Genomic DNA, 15,222 nt, shown 5'->3' with positions numbered 1-15,222 from the left:
AACTAGAGACCATTATGTTAAGTGAAATAAGGCAAAGCAGATCAGGGTCCTATGTTGTCTCTCATATGCAGAAGCTAGAGAGGAAGAGGAGATCAAAGGGAGATCAGTAGAGAAAAGGGACCAAGGGGTAGGAGGCGGGGGTGGTGGGGAAGTGCAGGGGAGAGGCATTGACCAAATCCTATTGTTGTAGCCTGTGGGTGTGTGAATATGTAACTCCCACCATTGTGTACAGCTGTACTGCACCGATCAAAACTGTGGAAAGAGGGGGGCAAAGGTCCTTGTCTCCAAGCAAGCCACTGTGTGAGGACACCAACACATGAGCCTTGGGAGGGACACATTCAGTCCACCACAGACATGGCCTAATGTGCATCTGCCCAGGAAAAGCCTCTGACTTTGACTCCTGTAGCCCAAGGGGGTGCATCTTTCTTGCCCCAATTCGCACAGCCAGAACTGGCCAAGCCAGCACTCTCTCTGACTTTTCCCTCCTGGTCCACAGCACCCCAAGGCCCTGTGCTGGCAGATGCCCAACCCCATGAGTAAAATGCCTGGACACTCAAGTGCTCACTGCCCTGTGGACACAGGACACACAGGTGCAGCTTCCCCCTCAGATGCACATAGCACTGTGGGGTCCTGGGCCGACACTCAGGGAGTGGTTAAGCATGGTTCTGGTCTTCTTCAGGGAAACGGCCCAACCCACGGCCCTACGTGCCCCCCCCCCCAATGCCGAAGGCTGGGGGGCTGGGAGCTCGGGCAAGGCCAGGGCATGACACACAGTCCTGAGGGCCGTGGAGCCCAGGTCATCAGAAGTGCAGAGGCAAGGTTCATGCCATCCAGCTCTAGGCTTTGCTCCCAGGAGTCCCAGGTGGCCCTGCTGTGCAGGGGCTGAATATTCCTAGGGAGAGGCTGGCTCCCAAGTGCCAGGAATTGGGCCTTGTGAAGTTGCTTAGGGCCTCACAAGTTGCTGAGGCTGCCTTCAACCTGTGATCCTCCTGCCTCAGACCTCCCGTCTCAAGCCCCCGAGCTGCTGGGACGACAGGCGTGCACCATCATGCCTGGCAAAACTTACAACTTCTATCAGAATACGCAGCAGACCGTCTCTGTGGCTTTGACGGTGAGCATGCAAAGCCAGAACTTGATTGTTTTATGAAGTATACTATAAACTGAGTGAAAAAACAACCCAAGCACTAAGATAACTGTTTGCCAAATACTATCTGATAAAGGTCTGGAATCAAAAACACACAGTGAAGTCCAGCTGGGCCTGCCTGACCCAGCCAGCAAGTTCGCTGCCTGGTCCATCCAGCTTCCCACTTGGCCACCTGGCTCACCTGGTCTAAGTGGCTGGGCTCACCTGATAAGCCACTCCTCCGCCTGGCCCAGCTGGCCACTTGGCCACCCAGCCACAGCCCAGTTGGTCAACAGGCCACTTGGCTGCCAGCTCTGCCTGTCCCAGCCAGCAGTGTCACCACTCAACCCACACCGCAGCCTAGAGAGGGAAGCTGGGAGGTCTTACTCCCCAACCTATTGAGAACAGCACAATAAAAAGTCAGGACTCCACAGCCCATGGCCCATACGCCCTGCTTAGTTCAAACCTCAGGAAAAAGCAGAAAGAAATCAGTCAGGCACACACAGTGACCACATATACTTACTGACTGTGTTGTCCACCATAGTGGGAACAACACCTTGGTTTCTTGTCACTGAGATTTTTCCTTTTATCCTTTGCTGTGTTTTGCTTTTTGCTTTTGGTTTTCTATATTTGGATTTTGTTTATTTGAATGTGTACTGATTGAGTCGAGGATTCCTAGGCATATATGTGTATATATATATATTTGTTTCTCTCTTCTCATTTCTAGGCCCCCCCTTTTTGAAGGTATTGTTTTCCCATGTTCTGTATTTTGAGGGTCAGTGTTTTTGATTAGCCTGTTTTGCTTTTGTTTGGTATAGTCTTTGCCACTACTCTATCTCCCTTCTCTCTCTCTCTCTCTCTGGCTGACAGATAAATCCCACTCTTTCTCTCCTCCTCTATATTCTTATTTCTATTTTTTCTTCCCCTTTCTCATTAACAACACATCGTAAATTACCACTGCATCTGCCCTATTCACCTTGGAAGCTGCAATCACTTTTCTACCCTCCTATCTCTTATTCTTTCCTCACAATCAACTCTATACTTAACACCACTTAATATTAAGTGAGGTATATAATGTCTGCCCCTACCACCAAGGTCACAGCAATATTCAATATTGGAAGTCATAGACAATACCTATTGTTTAATTTTATGCTATACATAATTTGATATTATTTTCGGTTTTTACTGATGGAAATTGCTGATCCTATAATTTCTGCATGTTGTATCAATTAACACTGTAGATATCAAAATAGGAACTTAGTACCGTGCCTACTGCTATGTGTTGTTTGTATAGATGTTGCTGTCATTGGGCCCCCCTCAATCTGTGAGGTTCTTGCAACAGAGAGGGACACTATAAACTCATAAGGTAGAAACTCTACAGCTTCAGATCCATCCAGGTAGATGGGTAGACACACAAACAATATAAAAAAACAAGGGGTGGGGGACAAACTGTCCCAAACAACACAGAATACCTGAACAACAGACTCCATTGACATCACAATGGGGGAAATGTCAGAGATAGAATCAGAAAGTTCATGGTTCAACTGATGTCTGAGTGTTAGAGTCTGTAAACAAGTCAGGATGGCACCTGGCATTTTGCCAGGGGAATGTTAGAGTCTGTAAACAAGTCTGGATGGCACCTGGCATATTGCCAGAGGGAGTGGTTTGTGAAGTAACGCCAGCGAGCCATTAAGTGTGGAGATTCCTTATTGGTTGACTGATGTATCTAGTTTATGCTAATTAAGATAAGCTGTGTGGAATGTATAAATACCACTCCTGTCCTACAATAAACGGCTCCCACTCCTGCTGTATCAATGAACACAAGTTGCTCGTCACCCCCCGGTTATTTTGCTGCAGCCGGACTGCGGCATCTGAGGTAAAAATAACATAAGAAATGAAATCAGAGAGAAAATACAAAAAGTAAAAGGTCAATTCAACAAGGAGACAAAGATCCTGAAGAAGAATCAATCAGAAATCCTCAAAATGAAGGAATCACAAACAAATTAAAAATTCAACAGAAAGCATCACCAGCAGACTAGACCTCTTGGAAGGCAGAACCTCAGGCAACAAAGACAAAGTATATAACCTTGAAAATAAAGTTGACCATGGAAAAAATGTTAAAAGACCACAAATAGAACTTCCAACAAATATGAGGTAACGTGAATATACCACATTTAAGATTTACCAGGATAGATGAAGGCACAATCCAAGCCATGATAAAGATATAAACTAAAGGAATGTACAAACTTTTCAATAAAATAATGTCTGACAATTTTCCAAACTTTAAGAATAAAATGGAAAATCAAATACAGTAGACTCACAGGACCCCAAATGTACAAAATTACAGTAGACCCACACCAAGGTAGGTTATTATGAAAAAGCCTACCTAAAGAATTTCAAAAGCTGCAAGAGAAAAATGCAGGTCACATTTAGAAGGAAACTAATCTGGATCTCAGTGATTTCTCAACACAGACTTAAAGCTAGGAATTGTTAGAATAACATACACCAAGCTCTGAAAGAAAATGGATGCCAGCCAAGAATACTACACCCAGCAAAATTAAGCTTCAGAATTGATGATGAAATAAAAACCTTCCATGATAAACAAAAGTTAAAAGAATTCACAACTAGAAAGCCTGCACTACAAAACACACTCAATAAAATGTGATGAAAAAAGTGAAAACTAGCAAAGGGAGGAACTACACTAAAATAGTCAATCAAAGGGGAAACTAATTTAAAATTTTAAAACAGAACTAAATCAAAATGACAGGGAATAAAAGTCATTTCTCATTAATAACATTGAATGTAAATAGCCTAAACTTACCAATCAAAAGATGTAGATTGGATTAAAACAAGCACCCTACAATATGCTATCTCTAAGAGACTTGCCTCATAGGTAACGATATCCACAGACTAAAGGTAAAAGGATGGGAAAAAACATATCATTCACATGGTTCTTGTAAACAAGCAGGGGTTTCTATCCTCATATCAGATAAAGTGGACTTCAAGCCAAAGTTAATCAGAAGGACAAAGAAGGACATTTCATACTACTTAAGGGAATTATACATCAACAAGACATAACAATTGTAGTATTTATGCCCCAAACAATGGAGCATCTGTGTACATCAAACAAACTCTTCTTAATTTCAAGAATCACACAGACCACAACACAATAATACTTTAACACACCTCTCTCATCGCTGGATAGTTTGTCCAAACAAAAATTAAATAAAGATGCTATAGAAATAAAAAATACAATTAATAATTTAGACTTAACAGACATATATAGAATATTTCATCCATCAGTGACTGAATACACTTTCTTCTCAGCAGCACTTCTTTAAAATAGACTGTATCTTAGGCCACAAAGCAACTCTTAGCAAATACAAGAAAATAATAGAGATAATACCTTGAATTCTATCTAACAGATCATGATGAAAAAATCAGAAATCAATGATAGAATTTAAAAATAGAAGCTATTTGTTTTGAATACTAAGTAATATGTTATTGAATGACTATTGGATAGCAGAAGAAATCAGGGATGAAAATTTTAAAAATACTTAGAGGTAAATGAGACAAACAACACATCAAAATCTCTGGGACACTATGAAGGCAGTTCTAAGAGGAAAGTTCATTGCATTGAGCTCATTCATTAAAATAATAGAAAGTCACCAAATAAACGATCTAACATCACATCTAAAAACTCTAGAAACAGAAGAAAATCAACACCCAAAACAGAAGACTGGAAATAATTAAAATCAGAGCCAAAATCAATGAAATTGAAACCAAAAAAAAATTTAGAAATCAATGAAATAAAAAGTTGGATTTTTGCAAAAACAAATAAAATTGATAAACCCTTAAACAAGCTAAGAGAAAGAAAGCGAGTGGGAGAGAGAGAAACTCAAATTACTAAAATTCATGATGAATAAGGAAATATAACCATGGATACTACTGAAATACAGGCAATAATCAGAAGCTATTTTGAAAATCTATACTCCAATAAAATAGAAAATCATAAGACATTGACAAATTTCTAGAGACACATGACCTACTCAAATTGAATCAGGAGGACATATAAAATTTAAACAGATCAATTTTAAATAATGAAACACAAGATACCATCAAAAGACTACCAACAAAGAAAAGCTCAAGACCAGACAGATTCTCATCCGAGGTCTACCACACCTTCAAAGAACAATATCAATCCATTCTCAAATTGTTCCATGAAATAGAAAAGGAGAGAACCCTTCCAAACTTGTTCCATGAACCTAGTATCACCCTGATACCAAAACCAGACAAAGACACATCGAGGAAAGAAAACCTCAGACCAATATCCCTGATGAACATAGACACAAAAGTTCTTAATAAAATTCTGGCAAATCACATACAAAAACATATTGAAAAGAGAGTGCACTACAATCAAATGGGGTTCATCCCAGGGATACAAGGTTGGTTCAACACACAGAAATCAATAAATGTAATTCATCATATCAATAGACTTAAAGACAAGAATCACATGATTATCTCTATACATGAAGAAAAAGGATTTGACAAAATTTAGCATCCATTCATGCTCAAAACACTAGAAAAACTAGGGACAGTAGGAACATACTTCAACATTGTAAAAGCCATCTATGCTAACCTAAGGCCAACATCATTCTCAATCAAGAAAAATTGAAAGCATTCCTTCTGAGAACTGAACAAGACAATTTGTATCCCTCTTTCACCTTTCTATTCAACCTAGTCATTGAAACCCTAGCCAGAGCAATTACACAAGAGAAAGAAATTAGAGGGATACAAATAGGAAGAGAAGAGCTCAGACTATCCCTATTTGCCAACGACATGAGTCTATGTTTAGAAGACCCCAAAACTTCACCAGAACACTTCTAGAACTCAAAAATGAACTCAGCAAAAATAGAAGGATATAAAATTTACCCCCATAAATCAATTGTGCTCCTATACATCAGTGATGAATTGATTGAAAGAGAAATTAGAAAAACCATCCCATTCACAATAGCCTCAAAAAAAATACTTGAGAATAAATCTAACAAAGAAATAAAGACCTCTACAGTGAAAACTACACAGCACTAAAGAAAGAAACTGAAGATCTTAGAAGGTGGAAAGATCTCCCGTGTTGTTCTTCTTTTTTTTTTGGTGGGGGAAGGGGATACCAGGGATTGAACCCATGTGTGCTTAATCAACGGAGCCACATCTCTAACCCTTTTTATTTTTTATTCCAAGACAGGGTCTCACTGGGTTGCTTACAACCTTGCTAAGTTGCTGAGGCTAGCTTTAAACCTGCAATCCTCCTGCCTTAGCCTCCTGAGCCACTGGGATTAGAGTTGTGTGCAACCATGCCCGGCTCCTGTATTCTTGAGTAGGCAGAGTGAATACCATCAAAATACTACAAAAAGTGCTATACAGATTTAATGTAATTCCTAGTAAAATCCCAGTGATGTTCTTCATAGAAATAGAAAAGGCAGTCATGAAATTCATTTGGAAAAATAAGAGGTTCAGAATAACCAAAGCAATCCTCAGCAAGAAAAGTGATGCAGGAGGCATCGCAATACCAGACTTTAATTACATTATGCTGCCTTTGGAGTAGACAAAGAGGAAAGAAGGAAGGAAGGGGGGAGAGGATGGGAATAGGAAAGACAGTGGAATGAATCAGACATCACTTTCCCATGTTCATATATGAATACACGGCCAGTGCGACTCCACGTCACGTACAGCCACAAGAATGAGATCCTGATTGGAATGTCAGACTCCATGTATGTACAATATGTCAAAATACACTCTATTATCATGTGTGTCTAAAAAGAACATAATAAAAAAAGAGAAGTGCAGAAGCAGGTGTTAGGTGACCAGAGTCCACCCAGACCCGGAGAAGCACCCTTTTCGGCAGCAAGGAGAATTGTCCTGAGGTCTCCACTAAGGGTCTTCGTGGGATGGGACCTCAACAGTCAGGATCAGAGCCTCTTGTGTGGCCTTGCCTGTGTCCCTCTGAAGCCCTCAGGTTGCAGCCCTAACCTCCAGGACCTCAGGAAGGGACCTTAACTGGGGATATGGCTGTCACAGGTGTCATCAGCCCCAGTGAGGCCACCCTGAAGGAAGGCCCCAATCCCATGTGACTGGTGCCCTCATGGTGGGAATGCCATGAGAAGAGGGAGGGGTACATACGGGGAAGACAAGATCAAAAAAAGACAGAGGCCACACCTGTGATCCCAGCTACTCAGGAGGCTGAGGCAAGAGGATCACAAGCTTAAGGCCAGTCTCAGAAACTTAGAGAGACCTTGTGTCTAATAAAAAAATAAAAAGGAATGGGAATGTAGCTCAGGGGTGAAGTGTTCCTGGTACAATTATGAGCACTGCCAAGGAGAAGATTCAGGGGTCATGTCCTCTACAAGCCAAGGAGCTCCAAAGACAGCCACAGACCACAGCCCAAGTCGGGAGAGAGCCCAGGACAGATCCCCCTCGCAGCCTCAGGGAGGCCCATCTCCACCTTGATCTCAGACCTCCAGCCTCAGAACCCAGACAATCAGTTCTGTTTTGAAGCCGCCCACTCTGTGTCCTTTCAGCTCCCAGGAGGAATATCCTGACCATCCGTGCCCTCTCCAGGCTGAGGCCAGGTCTCCTACCTTGATCCCACCGGGCGCTGGAGGAGAGGCATCACAGGAGGTAGGCGTGGAAGAGGTCATGGGCGAGGGAAGGACAGAGGTCAGGCGGGATGTCACAGGGTGGTGCAAAGCACTCAGGATCTCAGGGAAAGAAGGAGAGCGACACAAGTCAGGACAAACATCAGAAGGAGCAGCAGGTTTCCAGAGAGCAGGTGGCTTAGCAAACCCACAGCAGCCAGTCTCCTCCCCCCTTGCAGCCTCAGGGCGATGGAGAGGTGGACTCCTTCCTTCCTCCTTCCCTCCCTTCCTCCCCCCACCTTCTTTCTTTCTACTAGGGGTGGAACCCAGGGACACTCATCACTGGACCACATCTCCAGCCCTTTTTATTTTTTATTTTGAGACAGGGTCTCACTAAGTTGCCAGGGCTGGTTTGAACTTGCGATCCTCCTGCCTCAGCCTCCCAAGCAGCTGGGATTAGAGGTGTGCACCAGCACACCTGGTGCAGAGGTGAACCTCTACCCCAGGAGCAGCCTCAGCGAGTCCCAGATGGAAGCTCCTCCTGACTCAGGTCCGCAGCCCTCGGAGTGAACGTGTGGAGGTCTCAGACCTGTTTCCCAGTAGTTGGACACCCTCGAGGACCTGTCCCTCAGGGGCTCCTGGCGTTCTGCATTCACTGCAGGGAGCACACAGCTGCCTACTTCTTTCCTCAGGCTCAGCCAAATCTTGTGACAGAAGATGGGTGTGACTCAGTGAGCCATCCAGAATGGCAGCCTTTCCAGAGGGTGTTTCCACCTTGCAAGGGGGACTTCCCTAAGTTCCCCCAAACACTCTGTTTCTAGACTTGTCTCTCTGGGTAGACAACTTAAAGCAGACAGGAGAAGCAGATCTCGCTCAGTGCAGGAGTGCAAGAGGAAATCGGGGTTAAGCAGCGGGCATGAAGAGAAGATGCACATGGGGCCATATTTAGATTATCTGCAGGTCTCTAATGTCCTGATGACACAGCTTGCGGCAGCCCGCTCCTGCTCCCAGGGGAGAGGCCTCTGGGAAGGCTCACAGCAGACAAAAGGCCATTTAGGTGCAAATAGCCTTCCATCAGCAGGTGAGACTCAGAAGTCATGGAGGGACAAGGAACCCCTGGCTTGCACTGCATTCAGTGGGCTGCACCAGAGGACTTCAAAGGATGGAGTGAAACTACAAGCTGTCAACAGTGGGAAGGAGGTCAAGATTGTGCAGTCCAGTCCTGAAAACAGGCACTGTCCACAAACATGCGCTTGCAACACCCACCCCGAAGAGGAAAGTGCTCATGTGCTCCAGTCTCTGACCTTTACCCTGAAAGTGGACGTGCCGACTTGCGGCAGGCCAGGGAGAAGTCACTGATGGTATTAGCAGTGATAGGGCATTAACAAAGCTGTCACAGCAAACCCAGACACAGTGGCAGAATTAATTTTTCCTTCATTAATAAGATCCTAATTTGCATGATTAATATGTCTCAGTCCATGAACACAGGCAGCAGCGGATAAAATGCCACCTGCTGAGCAAAAAGAATAAGACAGAGAAATGACTTGACACAGCTGCGTGCGCAGGAGCTGCGGCGTTTCCCCCAAACAATGCTGGAAATGCTTGAAATGTCGCCATTGTTGGAACAACAGCTAGAAGAATGCAGAGGCAAGCATTCCCGAGGAGTCCTTGGAAAGGTGAGCTCCAGGGTCAGCACAATGGCTGCCGTTGGGCCAGGCTTAGGACTGCCTGCTCCCTGGACTCCTTCCTCACCTCACATGGCTTCCTGAGCTGGCCCCAGGCAAAGAGGCAGGACATTCCAGGCCACAGTGGTGCCACCCATCAGCCCAGACACTTCCGGCAGCTGTGAGCCTCAGCTGCTTTGGGCTGGCCAGCCTCAGGGCAGAATCTACCAAAAGCACAAGCAACAGCAGGGAGCCAAGGGGAGGGGAGCTGGAAACTCCTGGGAAGAGGCTGCAGACCCTCTGTGGGTGCTGGACACAGCTCCAGTCCCTGGGGAGGAAGGCACCCATGGGTCCCAGTGCAGTGCTCAGCCGGCAACCCCGAAGGTGGGGTTTTGGGAGGCCACTGGGCAGGAGCTGCCACAGCAGAAAGCCGCGCTGCCCATGCCACTTTGTGCGGTGATGGGAATGTTCCAGACCTGCAGGCACTGGTCACTTGTGGCTATTGTGCCCTTGAGGGGCTACATTTTTACTTCATTGCTTTTTAATGTAAACTGAATGAGCCAGAGCTGGTTAGCGGCCACCATGCCAGACAGGGTGGGAGGGAATGCCCTGAACCCGGTTGGGAGTAAAGTGTGGGTCTCCCACTCACCTAACTGCTCCCGGGACACGCGTTCCACCCCCTCGGGCTCCATTTCCTCATCTGAGGCTCAGAGGGCTGGGCTTGGGGGTCCCCGGAGCCCCATCTTAACATCCCACCACCTGCGCTGCTCACATTCCCTCAGTGCACTTCCCCCTGCTCCCTCTGCGGGCAGAATCTCCCTCTCCTGCGGCCCTTGAGTTCCTCACCCCCATTGGCCGTGCTCCACGTCTCCACCCCAGGGACAGACCTCAGGCTCTGAGAGGGCGCATCTGCAACCCAGAGGACACCTGGTGCCTCCCCTTTCCTCCTTGTCCCAGGCCATTCCTGTTCTTGCCTCCCCACCCTACTCAATACTAGTAGAAGACCCCAGTGGAATCCCTCTTTCTGGAAGCTTCCCAGAGCTGTGGCTTATCAACACCTCCCTCTCCTCTATTCAGAGTGAACCTCAGCCTCTGGCACAATGCTCCTTGCCTCGGGTCATTGCAACAACGTGGCCTGTCTCGGTAACAAATGGGGCGCAGTCAGGAGGGGGGGTAGAGCCTGGGGATTGGACAGAGGAAGTGGGCAGCTCATTCTCGGTGCCAACCAGCAGCATGGCCTTGGGAAGCAATGAGCCTCTCCGGGTTCTCAGCTTCCTCCTCTGGAATGTAAGCACAGCAATGTCTGTCCCTGTGGTTGCCGTCCCCTCAGGGTTTTTAGTCCCCGTTAGCTTCCCTCTCACCCTCAAGGGCAGCAAATGTGGCAGGTCTGATCTTCTGTACCCCAACCACATCCAGGGGTCAGACACCCGGGTATAAATGTAAGAGCAGGCAGCTCTCGTCTTCCTTTGACGTCCTTTCCTTTATTTTTTCTACACAATCTATGGATGGCTTCCAGTAATTCAGACAGTATGTACCAGAAGGACCACATTCAGCCAGTGCCTGAGTTCCAGAGTCGGTCATGTGACCTGGGCTGGGAACCTGCACAGGTGGTGCATTGAGGAAAATGTTGAATAAAAAGCATTCCCTGGCTGCCTTCTCTGCAGAGTGCTCACTCCGAGATGTGGACTAGAAGCCCTCGGCAGTTAGGTCTGTCTCCACCTGCAGCAGCTCATCTTGAAAATCCCACCCTCACAGCGCTGGGCCCACTGCTGTGCTGCCTGAGCCCCTCACGAGCCAACACCCAGTTTTAGTCCAGGTCTTGTGCTCCTCCTTCTGCCAGCTAAGCTCTTCTACTCGGCCAGCAACACCCAGGGGAAACACTATACCCAGAGGCAGAGAGCAGAGCGCTGGATGCTGGGGGGCGGGGCGGGGCGGGAGGCCAGGAGACGGGAAGATGCAGGTAGGTGGGTGATAATGTGTGACAGGAGGACTGGAGTCAGTAACCCCCGCACTGCTTAACAACAGGGACACGCTCTGAGAAACACATCTCTGGCAGACTCCATTACCGTGCAAACACTGTAGAGCTCCCACACCACTGGAGGACACAACCTCCTCATGGGAGCCCTGTCACACATGCAGCTCATTGTTGACTCTGAGGACCATCATGCCGCCCAGGACTGTATGATAGTGGAGATTCGCCAAGAGAATGCATTTTAAGAACACACACACACACACACACACACACACATGCACACACGCACATACGTATGGGTGATGGAGATATTCGTTTGCCTGACTTATGTATATCAAAATATCACGTAAAATGCTTTAAAACCATGTTGTACACCTTAAATACATACAATAAAACAAAGAAGTACCTCCACAGCCACATGGTAAGTTAAAATTCTCGTATACACTCTTATGGTTTGCATATGAGGTGTCCCCCAAAAGCTCATGTGTGAAGAAATGTAAGAATGTTCAGAGGCGAAATGACTAATTAGGAGACCTGTGACCTAATCAGTGGATCAATCCACTGAGCTGGATGGTAACTGTACGCAGGTAGATTATGACTGGAGGAAGTAGGACACTGGGGTGTGCCTTTAGGGGGTACATTTTGTCCCTGGTGAGCAGATTGTGCGCTCTCTCTCTCTCTCTCTCTCTCTCTCTCTCTCTCTCTCTCTCTGTCTTCTGACTGCCGGGTCCTGGCCCGCTTTCCTCCTCCATGCCTTTCCGCCATGATGTCCTGCTCCACCTTGGTCTCTGGGCAATGGCACTTACTCTCTATGGAGTCCTCGGAAGCCATGAATCAAACTTTTCCCCCTCTAAAATTGTTCTAGTCAGGTCTTTTGGTGACAGTAGTGAAAAAGCTGACTGAAATAAATTGATCCTGAGAAATGCAACTAACTTGACCATGTGGCTCAGAAGCCTTTGTGACTAGTTTGTGGGGGGAGGAATTTTGAAAAAAGTTTAGAGATGGAAAAATTTTTGTACAGAGCAAGCTGTGCCTGCCCTAGTGACTCCATGGTGTGTAGAACAGCAGTCCTCAGGCTGTGCCAGCCCTAGTGACTCCATGGTGTGTAGGACAGCAGTCCTCAGGCTGTGCCTGCCCTAGTGACTCCATGGTGTGTAGGACAGCAGTCCTCAGGCTGTGCCTGCCCTAGTGACTCCATGGTGTGTAGAACAGCAGCTCTCAGGCTGCGCCTGCCCTAGTGACTCCATGGTGTGTAGGACAGCAGTCCTCAGGCTGCACCTGCCCTAGTGACTCCATGGTGTACAGAACAGCAGTCCTCAGGCTGCGCCTGCCCTAGTGACTCCATGGTGTACAGAGCAGAGCTCTCAGGCTGTGCCTGCCCTAGTGACTCCATGGTGTGTAGAACAGCAGTCCTCAGGCTGTGCCTGCCCTGGTGACTCCATGGTGTGTAGGACAGCAGTCCTCAGGCTGTGCCTGCCCTAGTGACTCCATGGTGTGTAGGACAGCAGTCCTCAGGCTGCGCCTGCCCTAGTGACTCCATGGTGTACAGAACAGCAGTCCTCAGGCTGCGCCTGCCCTAGTGACTCCATGGTGTGTAGAACAGCAGCTCTCAGGCTGTGCCAGCCCTAGTGACTCCATGGTGTGTAGGACAGCAGTCCTCAGGCTGTGCCAGCCCTAGTGACTCCATGGTGTGTAGGACAGCAGTCCTCAGGCTGTGCCAGCCCTAGTGACTCCATGGTGTGTAGGACAGCAGTCCTCAGGCTGTGCCTGCCCTAGTGACTCCATGGTGTGTAGAACAGCAGTCCTCAGGCTGTGCCTGCCCTGAGTGACTCCATGGTGTGCAGGACAGCAGCTCTCAGGCTGTGCCTGCCCTAGTGACTCCATGGTGTGTAGAACAGCAGCTCTCAGGCTGTGCCTGCCCTAGTGACTCCATGGTGTGTAGAACAGCAGCTCTCAGGCTGTGCCAGCCCTAGTGACTCCATGGTGTGTAGGACAGCAGTCCTCAGGCTGCGCCTGCCCTAGTGACTCCATGGTGTGTAGGACAGCAGTCCTCAGGCTGCGCCTGCCCTGAGTGACTCCATGGTGTGTAGGACAGCAGTCCTCAGGCTGTGCCTGCCCTGAGTGACTCCTGGTGTACAGAACAGCAGTCCTCAGGCTGCGTCTAAACCTTTGTTAGACCATTTTGTAAAGCAGTAGTTTGCTATAAGCTTTTCCATTCTGAGTTAAGGGCCAAGGGGGAGTGACTCCAGATCCTGTTTGTACAAGTAAACAACTGCTATCTACCTGGCACCACCATGAGCATTAACTGAGAAGTAAACTAATCATGTAACAAAATGACCACACGTGAATTTATCAAATTAATCAGAAGCATAAGAATGCATGGGTATGTCACAGTCATACCCCCCAAAATAGGCTCATGAGCTTATCAAACACATCAGGGCACCAAATGATGCAACCCCCTCACTTGAGACCATAAAAGGAGGGCCACCCTCAGACTGGACACGGTGTCATCTTGACCTCAACAATTGGTCACCTGCCAGGAGCCTCACCCATGAAAATCATCACAGCAACAAACTTCTGAATCTCTGTCCTCGGGCTTTAGCAGAGTCTGGTTTCTCCTGCCCATGACGACCAAGCAAGTCCCACTCCAAGCTGACCGTCTGACACTGCCATCCATCAGGACCTTGGCCTAGAAGAAGTCCCTGCACTTTGACAGGGTGTTCTGCACCCTGCACAAGCTCCTCTGCTGGGTGTCAGTCTTCTCTGGCCACCAACAGCAACCAGGCTTCTTTCTGGCTGCCCTCTGCCTTTGCCCTCAGCTCAGCCTCCTGAACCCTGTGGCTGCCTTGACCCTTTTCAGCCTTTCTGTAACCTATGATAAATGTGTCAAGGGGATGTGTGGCCTGAGCCTTACGGATATTAGAAAGAAAGATTGGAATAAAAGAACCTGTGACTGCCTGGCTTACGACAACCAGGTGACCCACAAGTATTCTGTGAACGCCAGTGACGGAAGTGGTGTCGCTTGTGAATTTATTGTTACTCAGAAATTCTGACATTGTGGAGAAACACAAGCATGTTTCATCTATGTTCATGACATAGGACACTCATGACAGTTTTAGAACTTTGTAAGCAAAAAATAATGGGTGATTCTGGTGGGAACTCAAAAGACCAGAATGCCTATCAGACTGGACAGTGAAGACTGGGCTCATGAGGTTTCAGAGGAAAATGAGGACGTTCTTGAAAATTGGACTAGAGGCCATTCATGTTACATTCTTGCCGCAGTCTGGCTGGGCACAATTCAGGAGCCACTTGTCAAAAGAAACAAACTTTATTTTTAGAACACACACACCACACCACACAGCTCCTCAGGAAAAACCCTCAGAGCCCAACTGCCACCACCAGCTTCCCACAAGCCTCTCCACCTCCCCCACTCCTCCTGCTCTTGAGGCCAATTGGCTGAGTCACGTGGGCAGAGCCAAAAAAAGTCCCCCAATGAGCAGCTCCGTGGTCTGAAAGGGCAGGGAAACAGCCCAATGAGCATCACCGCAGAGGAGCCAATCAGTTGGCAGCTAGAAGTTTGCTGGGGCCGCTGTGAGCCAATCATCAGCTGGCAGCTGGAAGTTTGCTGGCAGCTGGGAGTTTGCTGGCAGCTGGAAATTTGCTGGGGCTCCTTTCGGCTGTGGCTCTCAACATCTCCCCCTCTCTGTTTAAACAACAAGCATGTGGCTTAGGGACCATGCCTGCCTTAGGTTGTCCAATACTACATATGGTCCTTACCCGTCATCGGATGAGCTGACCTCAAGGCGTCAGCCTCCTGTCTTAGGTTGGTAC

At 47.4% G+C, this 15,222-nt stretch overlaps 1 long non-coding RNA gene across 7 annotated transcripts in view; it reads right to left on the bottom strand.

Moving 5' to 3' along the window:
• The window catches only part of LOC139705342 (uncharacterized), a 28,153-nt gene extending 19,537 nt beyond the window's left edge, over positions 1-8,616 (bottom strand). For 4 of the 7 annotated variants that reach the window (XR_011707218.1, XR_011707210.1, XR_011707217.1 and 1 more), the window contains exons 1-2: positions 8,234-8,338; positions 7,759-7,878 (exon numbers count right to left, since the gene is read on the bottom strand). This is a non-coding gene — a long non-coding RNA (uncharacterized lncRNA). Of the gene's footprint in view, positions 1-7,758; positions 7,879-8,149 lie in introns of all 7 variants that reach the window. The other 3 variants (XR_011707212.1, XR_011707216.1, XR_011707213.1) reach the window with 3 other exon arrangements.
• Between the last annotated feature and the right edge of the window lie 6,606 nt (positions 8,617-15,222).

This window comes from Marmota flaviventris, chromosome 1 (genome assembly GCF_047511675.1).
Source record: "Marmota flaviventris isolate mMarFla1 chromosome 1, mMarFla1.hap1, whole genome shotgun sequence".
Lineage (NCBI taxonomy): Eukaryota > Metazoa > Chordata > Mammalia > Rodentia > Sciuridae > Marmota > Marmota flaviventris.
This window is presented reverse-complemented; position numbering and strand designations above follow the sequence as displayed.